The 14627-nt window shown below is 41.7% G+C and overlaps 1 pseudogene; it reads left to right on the forward strand.

Annotated features, from left to right (window-relative positions):
- The first annotated feature begins 12880 nt into the window (after positions 1-12880).
- LOC120227625 lies at positions 12881-14328 on the forward strand (annotated as a pseudogene).
- Positions 14329-14627: the final 299 nt, after the last annotated feature.

The following is a 14627-nucleotide window of genomic DNA, read 5'->3' on the forward strand; positions in this document are numbered from 1 at the left end:
ACATTTACCTTAAAGAAGTATGGTACAGTGAGTGCTCCATGGAGAGACTGGAATTATTAGGAGGCACACCACAGGTAAATTTACTTGAGAGAGAGAAATCTGTCATCACAAAACTTCTCATTAGGGACCATATGGGTTAATTTGTTCATCTACCTCCCACCTCCAAGTCATAATGCTATCGACATATTCAAGAAAAAAAAATTTAATTCCATTATTTATTTAAATTAAATTCAAGTTAGTTAACATATAGTGTAATTGGTTTCAAGAGTAGAATGTAGTAATTCAACACTTACATATAACACCCAGTGCTCATCACAAGTGCCCTCCTTAATATCCATTACCCATTTTGCTTATCCTCCTCAGCAGTTTGTTCTCTATAGTTAAGATTCTCTTATGGTTTCCCTTCCTCTCTGTTTTTATCTTATTTCATTTTTCCATTCCTTCCCATTTGTTCATCTGTTTTATCTGTTAAATTCCACATATAAGTGGAATCATATGGTATTTTTCTTTCTCATTTATCTCACTTAGCATAATAACCTGTCGTTCCACCCACATTGTTGCAAATGGCAAGATTTTATTCTTTTTGATCACTGGGTAGTATCCCATAGTGTATGTATGTGTATGTATGTGTGTGTGTATATATATATATATATATATATATATATATATATATATGTATATATATCACATTTTCTTTAGCCATTCACTAATCAATGGGTATTTGGGTGCTTTCCATATTTGGGTATTGTTGATAGTTCCAGAAACATGCTTTAAAAGAAATGTCTTGGGGGTGGGGCACTTGGGTGGCTCAGTCATTTGGGTGTCTTACTTAGCTCAGGTCATGATCTCGTGGTACATGAGCTTGCCGTTCATGGGTTCGAGCCTGGTGCCAAGCTCTGGACTGACAACTCAGAGCCTGGAGCCTGCTTCAGATCCTGTGTCTCCCTCAATCTGCCCTCTATCTGCTCACACTCTGTCTCTCTCTCTCTCTCTCAAATATAAATAAAGATTTAAAAAATTTTTAAGAAATTTCTTGGGTGGAGGAGTTAATATGGCAAAGTAGAAGGGTTACGCTGAGCTTGCTTTGTCCTTAGAACACAGCTAGATCAATATCAAATCATTTTGAACAGTTAGGAAATCAGTCTGAGGTTTAAGAAAATAATCTGCACAATTGGAGGCAGAGGATGTGACAAATGCAAGGCTTGGAGATGTGAAATGGGAGAGAGGAAAGCCAAAGTGCAACAGAGAGAAGGGGAATTCTTTTCATGGATAGTCTCAGGAAGAGAGGGAGAGAGTTGTGTGGAGTGAGATCATTATTGGTGCAACATTCCATGTGTGTGCAGATTTTCTGGATCACACTAGGAGAGCCTGCTCCTCCTTCCTGGTATATGTTTGGGAGAGGTTTATTTTATTTTATTTTACTTTTCTTTATTTATTTTATTATTTCATTTCATTTTTTATTCACTTTTTTTTTTTTAACTGTGATGCATTTCACCGTGCACCACACTAGACTCCAGCCACTGTGCTTGCCTTATGTAACTTCTTTTCTGGGACAGAACAGAGTGGGGGCGGGGGGGAGAAGAGCTACATACAGAATACAAATAACCCATTGGCAGCCTTCTGCTCTGCACCACAATGGATTCCAGACACTGTGTATGCACTGTGCGAATACTTTTCTGGAACAGAACAGTGAAAGGCATGTCATGAATCTCTTCTCCAGAGGGGCGTATGTCTGCATTTTGCCAGGCGCTTTAAGAATTGGAGATTTGAATCCCAGCCACCAGCCAGAGATAAAACACAGGAGGAGTGCAGCACTGGTATGCTATCTGCTAAGCACAGACAGTTTAAGGACAGGAATCTGATGAAAGCCTGAGGCACTTTTCTTTTTTTTTTTTTTTTTTCTCTGCCGGGAGTAGACAATTTATTTATTTATTTATTTATTTATTTATTTATTTTACAAATAGTTTATTGTCAAATTGGTTTCCATATAACACCCAGTGCTCATTCCCACAAGTGTCCTCCTCCATTCCCATCCCCCCCCCCCCCCCCCCCCCCCATCAGTCCTCAGTTTTTGTTAGCATTCAAGAGTCTCTCATGGTTTGCCTCTCTCCCTTTCCCTCACCATTTCCCCCTTTTTTCTCCCCCATGGTCCTCCATTAAGTTCCTCCTAATCCTCCTATGTGTGCAAACATATGATATTTGTCCTTCTCTGCCTGACTTATTTCGCTCAGCATAACACCCTCAAGGTCCATCCATGTTGCTACACATGGCCAGATTTCATTCTTTCTCATTGCCATGTAGTATTCCATCGTATAGATAAACCACATCTTCTTGATCCATTTGTCCATTGATGGACGCTTAGGCTCTTTCCATGTTTTCGCTATTGTTGAGAGCGCTGCTATGAACATTGGGGTACATGTGTTCCTATGCATCAGCAGTCCTGTATCCTTTGGGTAAATTCCTAGCACTGGTATTGCTGGGTCATAGGAGATTTCTATTGTTAATTTTTTGAGGAACCTTCACAGTTTTCCAGAGGGGCTGTACCAGCTTACATTCCCACCAACAGTGTAGGAGGGTGCCTGTTACTCCACATCCTCATCAGCATCTAGAGTTCTCTGATTTGCTCATTTTAGCCACTCTGACTGGTGTCAGGTGGTATCTCAGTGTGGTTTTGCTTTGTATTTCCCTGATGAGGAAGTCCAAAATCTAACAGCTCATCTAAAGGAACTAGAGGCAGAGCAACAAGAACGCCCTAAGCCCAGTAGAAGAAGAGAAATAGTAAAAATCAGAGCAGAAATAAACAACATAGAGACCAAAGAAACAATTGAAGAGATCCATGAAACCAAGAGTTGGTTTTTTGAAAAATAAACAAAATTGACAAACCTCTAGCCAGGCTTCTCAAAAAGAAGAGAGAGAGCACCCAAATAGACAAAATTATGAATGAAAATGGACTTATTACAACCAACCCCTCAGAAATACAAGCAATTATCAGGGAATACTATGAAAAATTATATACCAACAAATTGGACAACTTAGAAGAAATGGACAAATTCCCAAGCACACACTCACTACCAAAACACATGGGAAGAGATAGGAAATCTAAACAGACCCATAACGAGTGAAGAAATCGAATCAGTTAACAAAAATCTCCCAACGAATAAGAGCCCTAGATCTGATGGCTTCCCTGGGGAGTTCTACCAGACATTTAAAACAGAATTAATCCCAATTCTTCTCAAGCTATTCAAAAAAATAGAAATCGAAGGAAAACTCCCGGACTCATTTTATGAAGCCAGCATCACCCTGATTCCCAAGGCAGACAGAGATCCAGCAAAAAAAAGAGAACTATAGGCCCATATCCTTGATGAATACGGATGCAAAAATCCTCAACAAGATACTTGCAAATCGAATCCAACAGCACATAAAAAGAATGATCCACCAAGATCAAGTGGGATTCATTCCTGGTTACAGGGCTGGTTCAATATTCGCAAATCAATCAATGGGATACATCACATCAACAAAAAGAAAAGATAAAAACCATATGATCCTGTCGATAGATCCATTTTACTTTTATGAAAGAACAGACAACAGAACTCATGGCCAGGTATTTAATCACACAGATATAAGATGTCTGAACTAGAATTTAAAATCACAATTATAAGGGTACTAGCTGGGGTTTTAAAAAACATAGAGGATGCCAGAGAATTCCATTCTGCATAGATAAAAGAACCAAAACTTAGGTTGAAATTTAAAGTGCTATAGCCAAGATAAAATCATGAATGGATGCCATGACAGTGAGGACTGATGAGGCAAAGCAACGAGTCTGTGATATAGATCAATTATGGGAGGAGTTAAGATGGTGGAGAAGTAGAGGGATTTCCTCATCTCTCAAACACAACTTTATTGAGGTCATATTACTTGAAACACCCAGGAAATAGATCTGCAGAACAGCAGAAGGATCTCCACAGTGGGAGGGAGACAACTTGGCAGATGTGAGGTTTCTGGATGAGAATTGGGGAGAACAAAATGCCAGAGCCATGGAGGGGAGTGAAACCGTTTTGTGAAGAGACAAAAGGGAGAGAGAAAGAGGGATTGAGAAAGTGTAGCATTGAGTCAGCACAAGAGGAAAACTTCTCTGGACCATAGACTAAGGAGCAAGAAATACTGAGTGTATCCGTTCTTTTTATTATTATTTATTATTATTAATTTCTGAGAGAGAGAGAGAGACAGCGTGAGCAGGGGAGGGTCAGATAGAGAGGGAGATACAGAATCAGAAGCAGGCTCCAGGCTCTGAGCTATCTGTCAACACAGAGCCTGATGCGAGGCTCGAACCCACGAACTTTGAGATCATGACCTGAGCCAAATTCGGACGCTTAACCAACTGAGCCACCCAGGTGCCCTATCCATTCCTTTTTTTAAACAATGTTTGTAGCTCAAACCCTGAGCCCAAAAACACTTTCGGAAGTGTGTCACTTTCTCCAGAGAAGAGCCATGGTGCACACTCTTGGGGGGAGGAGGGAGCTGGCCCCAGAGTGGATGATATGGTGTAGAGATCTCTGGGGTGCAATGGGAGACAATAGTACTCTTCCTGGAGTACTTTTGGAATAGGATTTATTGCTTACTCAAGGACAAAAGAACCTGCCAGTGTCAACAAAAGGCCTCTTATCAGTAGGGCTGAGACGATCTACTCCAGAGGGGTGCAGATCTGCACCATGTTGATCCTTTAAGACTTTGTGTTTTGAGAGAGCGAGGCAAGATGGCAGAGAAGTAGGAGCTCCATACATTTCACTCGCCCCCATCTTTCAAACAGAAGGCCTAAAGCCATAGGAACCTGTACAGAATCACAGGAGTTTGGGAGGAAAAAGACACAGAGTCCACTGAGATAACAACCTTATAGGCCTACCTCAAGAAACAAACCAAAGTACACATGGTGAAGAGTCCCAAATACCACTATGAGTAGGGACATAAAATAACCAAAGTTTCAACAAGACAGACCAAGAGAAACCATTCAAAGAACACTTCCTGAACAGACAGGCCCTGGACAGTCAAAGAGCCTACTGTAATACACCATTACTCACAGGGGCAAAGTGCATAACAAGCTTTTAAAACTAACAAGAGACAGAAAGCTAGCCAAAATGATGATATGGAAGAACTGTACTCTAAAGAAAATCCAGGAAGAAATGACAGCTAAAGAACTACTCAAAACAGATATAAGCAACATAACTGAACAAGAATTTAGAATAATAGTCATGAAATTAATCGCTGGGCTCAAAAAAGGCATGGAAGACATCAGAGAAACTATTACTACAAAGACTATAGAGCTTAAAAACAGTTGTGATGAATTAAAAAAATGCTATAAATGAGGTGCATAATAAAATAGAGGCATCCAATGCACGAATTGAAGAGGTAGAAAGGAGAATAGGTGAATTAGATGACACAATTATAGAAAAAGAGGAAGCTGAGAAAAAGAGAGATAAACTGATCCAGGAACACAAAAGGAGAGTTCGAGAGCTGAGTGATACAATCAAATGGAACAATATACATTCATAGGAATTCCAGAAGAGGAAGAAAGAGGGAAAGGCACTTAAGGAGTCACTGAGGCTGCGCCGTTGTCCAAGGAGAGCCCCGCAGCCACGGAAGCACCCAGTTCATTGGCCAAGCCCCAGGCCCCACAGCGCCCACGGACAGGTCAAGGTGGCCAAGGCACCTGTCAGCTCCTAGCAAACCGTAGCAGTCAATGAGTAATAGGGACAGCCTATGGAAACCAAGTCTACTTCCACTGCCTGTCTTTTTTCTCGGTGTCTCTCTCTCTCTCCTATACTAACTCGTTTCAAATCCTAAGTAATGATATGTATTGCCCAAGATTAAAAAAAAAAAAAAAAGGATGTTGTCCAATCGAAGGAGGGAGGGAGTGGGGAGAATCCAGATAGTATTTTTGTGGGGAATATCTAATATACCTTCAGTTAACTTTACCAATCAGTCCTGGATTTTAAAGATCAGTGTCTGAAAGTACAGTACAATTTTTGTGCCTGAACTGCTGTTACATGCACTCCGCCTCCAGGATCCGAATATCTTATCTTCTGCAAGGGGGTTCGGAGTGATACGTTTGATTCTGCCCACAGGGCCTCTGCCAAGGTAATCAGATCTTTCCGATAGCAGTATTTCCTGTGTTTTCTTTTTAATTTACACCTTTTCTTATTATGATTTTTTTTAACATTGTGGATGAATACCAACTTTCAGACAGCCCTCTTAGCCTGTCCACATGTATCTCGATGCCAAGACTCCATTCTTCCTCCTCAGGGATTTTGGGAGTAAAAAGCATTTTCTCATCCTTCTTAGCCTCCCTAGATATCTCATGACAAGTGAATGCATGTCCGTGGTTGGGTGCCCATGTAATTCTGTTTATTGGTCAGTGGAAACGAAAAAAAAAAAAAAAAAGTCTGCATTCATTGCAGTTCTGGCTTCTTTTCCATTCTGTGTCACAGGCACCAACACATCAGTCATTGGAAACTGGAAAAAAAATTAAGTTAAAATAAAAAACAAAAAAATGTACAATGGATGCATTGAAATTATATGTAATAGTATAAATGGTGCAACAGTAATAAAGTTAAACAACTAAAAAGAAAAATAAAGGAGTCATTGAACAAATTATAGCAGAGAACTTCCCCAATCTGGAGAAGGAAACAGATATTGAAATCCAAGAGGCACAGAGAACTCCCCTCAAATGTACCTTGAATCGATCTTCAACACTACATATCATAGTGTCAAGAACTTTTGTCAGCACAGTACTCAATGTAAGTCAAAGCCGCAGGTGTGTTCCCCATCTAAACATCATAGGGAAACTCTAAGGTAAAACCGATATTCCCATTTATTCTAGGAAAGTATAACAAACCTCCACATACTCAATGGACATGGTGCTAAACAAACCAGAACTACCCTGAGAAGATGATGAGAGGCACATTGCCTCCACACTGGAGGACTGGATGGTTTGGCAACAGCCAGAGTTTGGGGGGTAAATTTTGTCCTTGCAGAATATCAAGGGGAGCCTCTTCCCTGAAGACTCCCTGAAATGGACAAGCCAGTCCCAAAGTTCCCCTGCCCTAGTGTCAGGATTCACCTTTAATTCACCTTTAATCCTAGCAGGATTATTAGCCAAGCAGGAGCTCTCTCATGTACCTGCTCCAAAAGGCAGAGGGTGACCATGCTCAGGCAGTTATCAGTGATCCTTCTAGCAAGTTACTCCTCCCAGGGGAAGCGTTCAGCTCTCAGGCAGACACACTTTACCCAGGAACAGTTCAAAACTTGTTCCAGGCTCAGGATGCTCCAGAAAATGTATAAGACTTGTATTAGGCTGGGGTTGTCATAGGAAGAGCCTCGAGAGAAGGCAAAAAGAAAAGGTGAGAAGGACAGTGAAGTTTGTAGGGTTTTCTGCTCTAATGACTCTGCTGCTCAGTGCTCCATTATTTCTGGATATAGGTGGTGAGTGGCAAGCCCCCAGCCCCAGCAGAGGGGAACTCAAGGGAAGGCCAATTTTAGATATGACTATTTCCAGATATGACTCAAGTCTCAAAAACCGGGGTGCGTTGGGTATACTTCCCTCCTGGAAGGCAGGGTCTGGAGGAGCCACAAGTTGATCCTCACTGTGGAGTTTGCACAGAGCTCAGCCTGACTGGGGGTGTGGAGTTGCCCTGAAGCCTCTCAACTGAGCCATATCTTCTGATGTCAGTGCCCAGACCAGTAAGAAGCCCATATTCAGCCCTGTGAAGGGAGCCCCTCAGAAGGGTTCACACACTGCCTATAAATTTGTTCTCTGTGGTTTCCTGACATGCCCACCTAAAGGGCTTCCTGCCCTACACCTGCTGAGATCAGAGTGCAGATCCTACATCCACAATGGTTTTTCTTTCTGACCCTAGCTATGACCTCACATGGTGTCAATGCACCTTCCATCACCAAGTAAGGGTCTGAGCCCATCACTGCTCATTACTGACTGGATGACTCTGGGCAGCTGCTTAACCTCTCGGTGATGCTCAGGTCTTCATTCTCATGTGGGAGCAGAAGGGAAAGAAACAGTATTTTTGTAGTCAGGAGACACAGGGAGGGGTCTTGTGACTGCGACAAGGTGATAAAGTCTGCCTTACAGAGTGCCTGCCAAGATTGCAAATGTACATAACAAGGTAGAAAACTCTTATGCAGCCAAGAGACTGAGAGAGGCATCACAACCCTTGATCCCTTCCTTGTGTCAGAAAAGCACAGCTAGCAAGTTGAGAAGAAAAGGATCAAGCCTGTTGCACGGGATGTGTTATCCCTTTAGGACAACAATAAGGGCTGGGAATGGCCTTCTATCTCCGATGATCTCCAGAAAAAAAGACTCTGGACTGACCTTCTTTGTCTGACACGGAGGTAGGTGGTCAACAGGTCTGAACTGTGTCTGTTCCCAGCATCCCAAGGGGCATATCAATGTGAGTGAGCCCCAAATGGTCCCTCCTACCTGAGGGGCATATTTGTTAATCTCAGGTTCAGCCATTTTTCTGTCTGCCTAGGCAGGACTTCTCTGGGCATAAAAATCAATTGCTTTCCTATTCTCTGAACAGAGGGAATGTAACAATGTCTGCATAAATCATACTTCCTGATTTCTTAACGTTGACTTAGGAATAGCAAGTCTGACTCTGGACTCTGAAACGTGTATACAGGGGCATCAGGCCCCAGCCCACTGGGTGCTGTGGGCACAGCAAGCCAGACCCAATCAAACAGCCCCAGAGCAATTCTCACACACTTCTGGGAGCAGCCCAGCCCTCGGAAGTCCCTGAGTGGGAGCTTTCTGTCACTCACTACACAGAGCTCCATCACTGCCAGAGTACCTGAGTCCCAGAGGTATTCCCTACCTTACTACTGAGGACTGTAATTGGTTGTCTGTGTGTTTTCATCTGCATCCACAGATAGTTATCACTCATATGTGAGCTTGCATCTTAGCGTTGCAGTTGTTTCTACCTGGAATTTCAGTCTCTCTTGTCCCCTGACTCCTCCCTGAGTTATTTCTCAGTCTTTCTCCCATCACTGCATTGATTGTCTATGTAAGACAGAGGATATTTCTCTGATGTCTCCAAAATATGGCAGGATGGGGAGATCCATGACTGACAAAAGAATATACACAGGAAGAATCTGAAAATACCTGTTTCTCTTTTGTAAATCTTTTATTTTCTTGTGTAATACAACAACGACCTATACACTGAACAATCATGCAAAGAAATAGAACATCTGTAACAACTTATACCTCCCTCCGTGCTCCTGTTTACTCCAGTTCTGTCCAGAGCCGTCAGGCAACAATTTCATGAAGTACTGTTTATGACTCCTTCCTTTTATTTGTTGTGTTATTACTTACATATGCATGCCTAAAAATATATTGTTTAATTTTCTTGAAACAATTTTATGTGGGTTCTACTGGTTCTTAATACTTAATCTCAACACTATGCTAAAGGATTACTTCTTTACTTTAAACCGATGGTTCATTCCTTTCAACGATGTGTATGTCAACTTATTTATCCATTCTCTGTGGATGGCTATCCCCTGTCTCTCTCTCTCTTTCTCTCTCTCTCTTAATTATGAAGATTGCTTCTAGGAGCACACGTCCATATGTCTCTTCCACATTTTTGCAGAGTGACTCTTTGGTGTAGTCTGAGGAGTGGAAATGCTGACTCCTGATGTGCATGATATACAATTTATAAGATTTAACCATATTGTTTCTTCAAAGTGATTGTATTGACTTACATTCCCAGTAGCCACGTTTTAGAGATTCTATCCATCTACAGTCTCACCAAACCTGGTGCTATTCAACTGTTTAAATTTTCCAAACCAATGTTTTCTCTTAGTGTATTGATGTGCATTTGTCTCATCCTAGTTAATCTGTGGCCCTTTTCTATTTTTTCCCCCAATCATATTTATTTTTCTGAGAAGTTCTGTTCATATCTTTTGCCCACATTCCTCTGGGATTGTTTCACTTTTCCTTAGTGATTTTCAAATTAAAGTTTTTTTAATTTTTATTTTTTAAGTTTATTTATTTATTTTGAAAGAGACAGGACAAATGAAGGAAGGGGAAAGAGAGAGAAAGAGACAGAGAGACAGGGAGAGAGAGAATCCCAAGCAGGCTCTGCACTGCCCACACAGAGCCCTATGTGGGGCTTGAACTATGAAATTGTAAGATCATGACCTGAGCTGAAAGAGAGTCAGAAGCTTAACCAACTGAGCCACGCTGGTGCCCTGATTTTCAAATTAAAAAAAAATTTAATGTTTGTTTTTGAGAGAGACAGTGAAAGTGGGGGAGGTGCAGGGAGAAGGGAAACACAGAATCCAAAGAAAGCTCCAGGCTTTGAGCTGTCAGCACAGAGCCTGATGTGGGGCTCAAACCCACAAACCAGGAGATCATGTCCTGAGCCAAAGTCAGACGCTTAACCGACTGAGCCACCTACGTGTCTCAATGATTTTCAGATTTTTAAAATACCTTCTTTCTATTGATCTTTAGTTGACTAAATTTTTGCAAATATCTTCTCCAGATGTGTGGAGATTTTTCAACTTCCTTTTACATTAGTTTTCATGAAGAGAAGCTTTTTGTTTTAATGTAATCAAAAGTATCACACTGCAGCTGTCATCTTGGTATCCGTAACAGGTATCATTTTGTTTAAGAAATCTTTCTCTAAGAACAGTTATATGTTATTCAACAGCTTCCATTTAAATTTTAGTTCTTATATAACCATATGAGTTAATTATAATAAGTGATGTATGTAGAGATTCAGTAACCTCTGTCCATATGGAGAACCAATTTGTGAGCTCCACTTACTAGATAGTGCCTTCTACCCTCAATGACATCCCCTTAACTCTCCCATGCAAAAAAATTCCACACATGCCTGAATCCTATACACCGCTCTGTGTTCCTTTCTGTGGGTCACCTGGTCTATCCTTGTACCAACATCCAACTGTCTTATGTACTAAAGCATTGAAAGAAATCAACCTGATACATCAAATCATTCTCTGTTCTTCTAAAGAAATCTTGGTATTTTCCTCTTGATCTTCCATGTAAATCTTAGATCCAGGCTCTTCCTCCCTCTCTCTGTGTCCTCACCCTATTGCATGGTCAAATTTCCACAAAGTCCCTCTTGATGTTGGAGTTGTTTATCAGAGATGACCTCATGACCCGCCAGGGTCATCTATGCCCAAGTGTGAGAACATGGCAGCCAGCAACAGGGCTACTATCAACAGAAAAAACAGAAAGACAGAAAAGTTATAGCCCCTCTCCTTTCTGATAGGAAATGTTTTTCTCATTCACTGGAAGTTTTGAAAACTTGCTCACAGCCTCCTTCCCTGTACGCAGAGCTCTCAAGGGAGTCTTGCTACATGGCCTCAGGTTTTGTTGGAGACTCACCTCCCATGGCCTCTGGTGTCTCTCTGCCCTCCTCCTACTCCCTGAGTCTCCTGAAGTCAAACCACCTTTTGTTTCTTTTCCTGGAACTGTTTGTTCTATGAAGGAACAATGGTTTCGCTTTCATGTCCTGTAAATGTGGGCCCTCATCTATCAGCCAAATCTTCCTGTTTCTTGTCCTTCCTGCTGTCTTTCATACTTTAGCCAGGCAGGACAGGGGCTCTCCAGCTCCTTGCTCGCTACAGTGACCTCAGAAGCATGTAGGACCTGCATTTCCCAGGGAGGACGGGCCTGGGGAGTGTTCGCGTGCCAGGAGTTCCAGGGAGAACTTCAGTAGGCTCAGCATTTTTCTGTTGTGTTGGTGGAAACTTTCACGGTCTCTGACATCAGAATCCTCTTTTCTCTCTGGAGTCATGGAGTAAGCATACTGTGCACCTGCCATGATGGGACACTGGCCTTGTGCCTGGAAGGTTGAGGTGTAATTCTGGCGTAGAGAACTAAGGTTTCATTCAGCTTCTCATGCCATTCTCTTTGAAGAAGAAAGAACCATAGTATAAAGACGCTTCTTCTTTTATTTCTTCCTTTTTTCTTAAATGAGGAAGTTGTACAAAAATTTCAAATAAGCAGAATGTTTACTGGGTGTCTGCATTAGTTTCTCAATGCTGTGTAGGGTATCAGCACAAACTTAGTGGCTTAACACAATAATCTAGATTTATTAGCTTATCGTTCTAGAGGGGAGATGTTTAAAATATCTTTTGTAAATTATTTATTTATTTATTTATTTATTTATTTATTTTAACGTTTATTTATTTTTGAGACAGAGAGAGACAGAGCACGAGCTGGGGAGGGGAGGAAGAGAGAGAGAGGGAGACAGAGAATTGAAACAGGCTTCCGGCTCTGAGCTGTCAGCAAGAGCCTGACACAGGTCTCGAGCCCCCGGACCGCGTGATCATGACCTGAGCCGAAGTCGGATGCTTAACCGACTGAGCCACCCAAGCGCCCCTATAAATCTTTTTAAAAAATTTTTTAATGTTTCTTTATTTTGAGACAGACAGACAGACAGAATGCCACGGGGAGGGAGGGGGCAGAGAGAGAGACACACACAGAATCTCAAAGAGGCTCCAGGCTCTGAGGGGCTTGAACCCTCAAGCGGTGAGATCATGACCTGATCTGAAGTCAGACGCCCAACCGACTGAGCTACCCAGGCACCCCTAAAATACATCTTAAAGGAGATAAAGTCGAGGTGTTAGTAGGACTGGTTCTCCTGGAGTTTCCTGCGGAATCAGACCTACTAAATCCATTTCTTTGTCTTTTCCAGCTTTTGGAAGTTACCAGAATTCTCTAGCTTGTGGTCTTTCTTTCATTTTACATGTTTCTGGATTTTCACTCCAAACTCTGCTTCCATTATCTCATCTCATTTTCCATGTTTAGCCTTGCCTCTTCATATAAGTTCCTCTGTGACTATATCATCACATTACTCAGGAAGGTACGGTGATTCTGTCTCCAGAAACCTTTGCTAGAATTCAAGCAGCCCATAAAGAGACCAGTCTAGAAGGTGTGGCTGACATAACTCACGAATCACTTGTGGAAGCAGAAAACACTCCTCTGGATGTGGCTGTGTTTGGAGAATCTGGGACTGGGAAGTACGCTTTCATCAACGATCTGTGAGGTCATAGTTATGAAGTGGAGGGTTTTGCTAGTGTCACTGCTGTAGAGACCAGCAAGAAAACAACAGCAAACCCTGCCAACATCCAAAATATCCCAGTGTGATCTTCTGGAACACGTCTGGAACTGGAACCCTCAAGTTCCTTCCACATACATATCTAGAAATGGTGGGATTTGCTAAGTATGTCTTCTTCACCATCATTTCTTCCTCATGGTTTAACCTCAATGATGTTTTTCTGGCCACCTAAAATCAAGAAGGTAGGCAAAAAGTTCTACTTTGTTAGAACCAAGGTGAACAATGATTTATATAATGGGTAGAAAAACAAGGCCATGTCCTTAAAAGGGGAGAGAGTTCTTCAACAGACATGAGAGAACTACCTGTCTAATCTAAGCAAAATCAGAGTGCCTAAGTCGTGCATCCTCTTGGTCTCCAACTTTGACCTGAATGGCCTTGATTTCCCAAGACTGGAGGAGATCCTGCTGAAGGAGACCCCTGTTCATAAGCACTACATCTTTGTGCTTCTGTTGGCCAATTTGTTTGATGCTTCCACTGAGATGAAAAAGGCATTCTTCAAAGAAAATATCTGTCTGGATTCCCTGAAATCATCAGCTTTCACTTTCAACTCCAGCAGGAGAAGTGCTTGGATCTTTACCAGAGCCATTCTGGTTTGGATGAGAAGACCGTCAAAAGGATTACCAGGAAACTGGGCATGTTGTTTGAAAGCGATCAAGAGTTTCACCAAGTGCTTGAATTTCTAGTTACTTCTGAAGAAGGACAGCATAGTAGCCAAGGCCATGAAGTGTGCTTAAAGCCATTCTTTGATGAATGGATACTTCCCATCTACTCTCGTCCAGTTTCTGAAAATCTACTTTCTACATTTGAAATTCATCAATACTGTGGCCAAAGATGTTAACATTCTCTTGCATAAGACTTTAGAGAGCTTAAGTCTAAGAAGATGACACAGAGATGGGCCTAAGTGCATAACCGAATAACAAATGAGCCTCAGGTTGTGTGTTCTATAGATCGGGTTGGGGTCATCTTCCACTCTCCCACTATGGCCAAAGCTTCCACAAAAAGAAGAGAATGTGTCCATTGGAGAAAAAAAGATTGCTCCACAATGATAATCCATGCTATGCAAAGGAACTTTGACTGTGGGCTCTCTCTCTACCCCCTGCACTATTTCTCTTAAAGCATGACAAAACTGCACCCTATACTTTTCATTAAGCTCCATGTGTTTGTTATGAGGTACTTTTAATTTGCCTGGTTTACTCAGGCAAATTAAATATTTGGTACAATCAGGAGAACTGTTGTCCATTTTTGTTGTTTTATATGTTTGGCATTCGTTAGTCATTATATGAACACAGTCTTCACCAAAGTAAGGGTAATTCAAGAATATGGGCACATATCTAAGTGCGTAATATAGTGTATAATGGGACACTATAACAGAGAGGAGAAAGTTGAAAGAGGAAATGTTGAAAGCGAAATGTTCCAGGGTGTCATATTTTCAGGTATTACTGAGGAACAAAGGGAAGGGAGCAAAGTCAGTGTTTAATT

Source organism: Hyaena hyaena, unplaced genomic scaffold (assembly GCF_003009895.1).
Source record: "Hyaena hyaena isolate Hyena2069 unplaced genomic scaffold, ASM300989v1 scaffold_2587, whole genome shotgun sequence".
Classification (NCBI taxonomy): Eukaryota; Metazoa; Chordata; class Mammalia; order Carnivora; family Hyaenidae; genus Hyaena; species Hyaena hyaena.